At 40.3% G+C, this 7112-nt stretch overlaps 1 protein-coding gene and 1 pseudogene across 3 annotated transcripts in view; one reads left to right on the plus strand and one right to left on the minus strand.

The window, feature by feature from the left end:
• Positions 1-7112, minus strand: part of Rabgap1 (RAB GTPase activating protein 1) — a 185262-nt gene that overhangs the window by 132113 nt on the left and 46037 nt on the right. The gene's annotated exons all lie outside the window — the stretch shown is intronic.
• LOC101576964 lies at positions 6453-7072 on the plus strand (annotated as a pseudogene).

Genomic DNA, 7112 nt, shown 5'->3' on the forward strand with positions numbered 1-7112 from the left:
AAAAAAAAATAAAATAAACTAATGAAGACTGTTATGAGTGAAAGGGCAGACACATGGTGGACACAGTCCAGAAATATGGCAAAATAATTTTCAACAAAATTAAAAAGGTAAGGGCCAGCCAAATAGCTCAGCAGATTGAAGCACCTGCTTAAGCAGACTCAGGGGCCAGTTTAATCCCGGGCCTGCTGTACCAAACCCGTCCCTGGGGCATGCTGAGGTGCAATTTTGAGACTGGGTGCACTTGGGAGACTGTAAACAAGAGGATCACTAGGAGTCCAATCTAAACAGGAAGACCCTGTAGACCCTGTCCTAAAATAAAATTTTAAAAAAATGGCAATGTAATTCTACAGAGAAAGATAATAAAACAAATGGTGCTGGAATCATATGCAAGAATGTGAGTCTTAATACTTCACATCCTATACAAAAAATGGATCACATTTAAATGTATCCTAAAACTATAAAACTTATAGAAGGCACATGAGACAAATCTTTGTGATCAGAACACAAAGATCAGAACACAAAAATTACATTTAAGCTGACACTCTGCCCTAATATCGTACTACCTGGCCAGGGAGATGGCTCAATAGAAAAAGTGCTTCCCTGGCAAGCGCAAGGGCCTGAGTTCAATCCACAATTTGGCAAAAAAAAAAAAAAAAAAGAAAGAATGAGATGAACCTCATATTGTACTGCCTGCTGGATGGAGCTGAACTTCTGCCCTGCCCTAATCTTGTTTATCTTTGACGATATACCAGTAGACTGGAACCAAGATGACTGCTACAGTGACTTCATTATAATCCTATCTGCATGCTACATGACACACAACCCCACTGTCAATAGCTAACAACTGCCATGATAACCATGAAGAATCATAAAAGGAGTGAGAAGAGGTGATAGTCAAATTCATGGGAAATCTCTTCCCATTCTTATTAGAAAAAAACCATGATTATTCCTCCCTGTATTAACCAATTCCCCCCCATATCTATAACCTTCTAACCTATAAGACTAGAAAAGCTGATTTTCAAGTTTATTTTACATTTCTCTCCTAATTGGTCAAGCATAAGTCTCCTTCACAAGCATAGCGTGGTAGTACACACTTGTGATACCAGCACTTGGGAGGCTGAGACACAAAGATTGTTGCAAGTTCAAGACTAGCCTGGGCCACAAAGTGACAAGGCCAGCCTGACCCGCATAGAAAGACTATCTCAAAAAGACAAAAAAAAAAAAAAAAAAGTCTCCTTACTCAGTCTTGTCATTGTTTCCACAATTCAGAGATAAAAAAGATCCAGTTTGAGATAAAAATTGGTAATAGAACCATAAAAGAAAGAGGAAAAAAAAAAGAGAAAAAGGACTTTATCAAAATAAAATTTAAAAGACTAACAGATTAAGGACTAGGGCTGCAGTTCAGTGGTAAAGTGCGTGCCTAGCAGACACAAGGTCTTGGGTCCCATGGCCAGCACAGGGGAGAATAAAAAGACAAAAGAGAATTAAGAGAAAATATCTGTGACTCATGTACTTGATGAACGACTTGAAACAATGTACAGAAAACTCTCATAACACAATGGTTTAAAAAAACTCCATTTTTAAAAGGTGCATTTCCAAAAACACCCTTACAAAGCCAGCCATAGTAGCACATGCCTATAAGCTCGAACTTGGGGCGGCTCAGGCAAGTGAATCACAAGTTCTAGGCCAGCCTAGACTTTAGGCTACATAGTCACTTCAAGGACAGTCTGAACTACATAGTGAGGCCCTGTCTCAAAAAAGGCAGACAGACAAGGGGCACAGATTAAAAAGGACATTTTACAAAAAAGATAATACAAATCACAGAAATATATGAACAGACATTGTACATCATTATTTATTAGGAGAACTGAGACAATAATAGGATGACTGTATACACCTATAAGAATGACCCCAGGGGCCAGGGAGATGGCTCAGTAGAGTAAGTGCTTTCCTGGCAAGCGCAAGGGTCTGAGTTCAATCCCCAGTTCCACCAAAAAAAAAAAAAAAAAAGACCCCAAACAAAACAGTGCTAACAATTTAAGGGATACCAAAGATGGGAAATAACTGGAAAACTCATTGCTGGTAGGAATGCAAAATACGGCTTTTTGCACAAATTTTTATAAAGTTAAATACATTTTTAAATTTTTATTAGTATATGCTCATGCTTGCAATATATTTCTTATAGGGAGTTGGTACATGTACGTAACACAGCTTATTTTTTCATTCCCTTCATCTTCCTCCCTTTTCCCTATCTCTACATCCTCTTCCCTTGAGAAAGATCTATGTCCTACTTCCTACTATTTGTTTATAAAGTTAAATATACATGTATCATGAGTCAGTCATACATATTTACTAGAAGTGAACATGACAATGAAAATTCAAATATATGTTCTACACAGACTTGTTTACATGTTTATAGTAGCACTATTCATAGTTGCCAAAAACTAAGTAAGACCCAACTATTTATCAACTACTGATATTAAATTGCCACCTATTCATAAAATGAAATACTATCCACCAATAAAAAATAATGGATTACTTATACAATAATTTTGAAGAACTGAAAAACTGTTAGTGTATATAAAAGAAGCCAGATGTAAAAGGTTATACATACTATCTGACTGTGTCTGTGTACATACTATCTGACTGTGTCTGTGTGTGTGTGTGTTGGGGGGGGTACTGATAACTACATCCATGGCCTTCAGACTAGGCTACATCCCAGACCTTCTTTATTTTTGAGACAGGGTCTTACTAGGTTGCCCAAGTGGGTCTCAAAATTGGCATATTCCAGTGTCAGCCACTCAAGTGTCTTTGCCACCATACCCAGATTCCATAAAATTCCATTTAAATGGGAAAAGAAAAACTATAGGGACAGAAATCAGATCACAGGTTGCTAGGAACTGAGATGATGAGGGTAGAAAAGTAAAAAGTGGCACAAAAGGATATTTTGGATTGCTCCTGATTGTGGTGGTGGACATGTGTAGGTTTCTTTTTATCAGAGCTCAGAACTATACAGGCATTCTTTGTTTAATGACTGAGTTCTGTTCTTGCGGCTGGGTCATTAAATGAATGAATTGCTAAATGAAGTGCATATAATGCCACATTTAGAACACAGAAATGGTCAAAAGAAACTCCAACTGAATGACTTTGCTTTTATTTCCATAACTCTTACATTCAGTATATAATATATAACAATGTAAAACTATAGTACTGTATTACATAATACAATTAGCAAAAATTATAGTACTATATAAATACAGTATACTGTCCAAAAAAAGACATACAAGGGAAAAAAAAAAAAAAAAAAAAGGCATTCAGGGCAGGTGTGGTGGTGCATTCCTGTAACACCAGCACTTGGGGACTGCAGAAGGAGGATCAATGAGAGTTCAAGGCCAGCCTGGGCTACAAACTGAGCTCAAGGCCAGCCTGAACTGCATAGCAAGACCCTGTCTTCAAAAGACAGGAAAAAAAAAAAAAAAAAAAAGACATTGAGGCTCTACTATAAACAAGATGTATAGAAATGTACCAAAAATAAATAAATAGGGCCGGGGAGATGGCTCAGTGGAATAAGTGCTTCCCTGGCAAGCGCAAGGGCCTGAGTTCAATCCCCAGTTCCGCTAAATAAATAAATAAATAAATAAATAAATAAATAAATGCTATAAATCAATACAGTATTTAAGATCACTGCATTTACCGTGTATAAATTTCACCTTTATAAAATTGGCTTCAGAATGAGAAACTATGGTTCCCAAAAAAAACAAATTTGCAGGGCCAGCCAAATAGCTCAGCAGATTAAAGCACCTGCAAGCAGGCACAGGGGCCTGCCATGCAGGCCACACCCCCAGGGCACACTGAGAGGGCAACTGAGACTGGACATGGTGGTGCGCGCCTATAATCCCAGCTCTTGGGAGGCTGTAAACAGATGGACCACTGCGAGTCTGATCTAGTAGTGAGATCCTGAAGACTGATCTAGTAGTGAGATCCTGAACACCCTGTATACCCTTCCCTAAAATAACTGGAACAGGAAGAGGAAGAGGAGGAGGAGGAGGAGGGGGAGGGGGAGGGGGAAGGGGAGAAGAACTGAAAATGCAACTGTTTCTCTTTGTCATCTGGCCCTGAAAAAGTACAGCAAGATAGCTCAGTGGACTAAACGCCTGCTTAGGTAGGCGCAAGGACCAGGGTTTGATCCCTGGCATTACATGCCACGCTGGTCCCGCCCCTGGGTGCTCTGAGCCAGCCACTCAGACTCAGAGTGGTGGCACACATCTGTAATCCCAGTGCTGGGGAGGATGAAAATAGGAGGATCACTATGAGTCTGAGCTGCATAGTGGGACCCTATATCAAATACATTTAAAAATAATAATAATTAGCCTCACTTTACAGATGTCACCACAACAGTCTTGTTTTAAGGGATATTTGATTAGTGGGTCCTTTGGACCAGATCTGGCAGAGATATTTCTCAGGCTATATTTATATCTATAAAGCTTTGGAAAATTAGTATACATAGTATATCTCAAATACCTCTTCACTAAAAAGCACTGTATAAATATAAAGAAGAGACGCCAAAACAGCATGATTTTATCCAATTTGGATAATGGTTATTATATCAGTTTTGGCTTACAAAAAAAAGAAATCTAATGATTTTACTTTTACTTAAAAAAACAAACATCACTATTTCCTATTATTCCAAGCAAAAACATAAATAATAAATTTTGTTTTGAAGCCCAAAAGACATCTATAGTCATTCAGATTTGTTTTCACATCTATGTAACCTAGATTAAAAGAGTTCTTTAGGAAATAGTCCTAAGAGCTGGCCAAATAGTTCAGTGGATTAAAGTGTCTGTAGCAGGCGCAGGGGCCCAAGGTTCAATCCCTGTGCCTGCCGTCCCAGCCCCCATCCCTGGGGTGCACTGAGACTGCAATTGAGATTGGGCATGGTGATGCACGCCTGTAATCCCAGCACTTGGGAGGCTGTAAACAGAAGAATCACTACAAGTCCAATTTAGTAGTGAGACCCTGAACACCCTGTAGACCCTTCCCTAAAATACAGAAAAAAAAAAGGAAATAGTCATAAAACAAGAAAACAAACAATAAGCCTAAAATAGCCAATTCAGTAGCTACTGCAAACATGTGACATAAACAATTATAAGGTCAGAGACTAGTAAATTACTTATAATCCTGCCTATAAACCAGGGTAGCAATAAAAGTGGGAACTTGGCAAAACCCTAGAAGGCACCATTAAAACATAGACTATTAAGGTGCTTCTACAAGTGTTCTGCATGTAGCCTAACAACTACACTTGGTAGTCACACTTGGGCTCCAAAGACAGATTTGGTTTGAGATATGGCTCTGACAGGAACCCTGTGACTATGGGCAATTGTTAACCTTTAGAAGCTGCAAATACCTCATGTATAAAGTGAGGATATTGCCACCAGGCATGGTGGTACACACCTATAATTCTAGCACTCAGGAGGCTAAAACAGGGAGACTACTGTTGAGGCCAGCCTAGACTACACAGTGAGTTCAAGGTCAAACTAAAGTATACAGTGAGAATCCCACCAAAATAAATCAAAATAGAACAAAAAAAGAGGATATTAATATTTATCTCGGGCTGGAGAGATGGCTCAGTGGTCTAAAGCACCTACTTGAAACAAGCTTGGCAAAGCACAGGGACCGCGGTTCGATCCCCAGAACCACATGCCAGCCAGACCTGCCCCCTGGTGGGCTGAGCTGGCTACACACACACACAATAAATAAATGTAATAATAAATAAAAAAATATATATATATATTTATCTCATACAACTGTTAGGAGAGCTCAAGTAATAATAAAATATAATTTTGAATACTAACTATATACGTATGTACATATACATATTTTAAGGCACTGCATCATGTGGCGCTTAGAGGGATCCCCTCATTCAATTCTCACATCACAGCCCCTGAGAACTGGTAAGCGTCCACTCCCACTCCACTCTCAGCTCTAAATAAATTGTGATCCAACTACTAGATTTCAGATTTGAAAAAGGAAACAGTAACTTTAAAAACAAAGAGTTAAAAGAAAAAAAGGACAAGTAGTAATTTTCATGGTCTACAGAACTCTTAAGAACACATCTACACCAGCATTACTGGAATTACACGTCCCTTCTAAAAACGTCAAATAAAGGTGATTACATGACGGTAGAATGTGCTCCAAGTCTTATTTCCTTCAGAGCAAAACTGCATTTATGGAAACAAAGGACTAAATGTTCCAAGGGCGACATCCAGAGTCATTTCCTGGTCTCAATTTTCAACTTCTAATTTTATAGCTCATTTCCTTTCGTTGCTACAACATCTACTAGACTCACTTATGTACCAGTTATACAAAGCAATTGTGGACAATTTATGACCCTTTTCTAGAGATGATTAAAGTCTTTAAGACAGCATGCTTAAGAAGTCTGGACTTCAAAACGACAGCTGGGAGGGGGCAACAGGACCATGGGACTTTTGACCATCCTGAAGAAGATGAAGCAGAAAGAACGGGAACTGAGACTGCTCATGCTTGGCCTGGACAATGCTGGCAAAACCACAATTCTCAAGAAGTTCAATGGGGAAGATGTGGACACCATCTCTCCAACACTTGGCTTCAACATCAAGACCCTGGAGCACCGAGGGTTCAAATTGAACATCTGGGACGTGGGTGGCCAGAAGTCACTGCACTCCTACTGGCAGAACTACTCTGAGAGCACTGATGGCCTCATCTGGGTGGTGGACAGTGCTGACCGGCAGCGCCTGCAAGACTGTGCAAGGGAGTTGCAGGGCCTGCTTGTGGAGGAGCGCCTGGCTGGAGCCACCCTCCTCATCTTCGCCAACAAGCAGGACCTGCCAAGAGCGCTTTCCTCTAACGCCATTCAAGAGGCCCTGGAGTTGGATTCCATCCGCAGTCACCACTGGTGCATCCAGGGCTGCAGCACTGTCACTGGGGAGAACCTGCTACAGGGCATCGACTGGCTCCTGGATGACATCTCCAGTCGCATCTTCACTGCCGAATGAGCCCCTTCACGTGTCCCTGGCTGATTATTGGGGCCCTAGGCACACCCTCCACGGGCATGGGCAACAGCCAGCAGACTAACA

The sequence above is a fragment of the Octodon degus genome, unplaced genomic scaffold (genome assembly GCF_000260255.1).
Source record: "Octodon degus isolate 3935 unplaced genomic scaffold, OctDeg1.0 scaffold00138, whole genome shotgun sequence".
Taxonomy (NCBI): Eukaryota; Metazoa; Chordata; class Mammalia; order Rodentia; family Octodontidae; genus Octodon; species Octodon degus.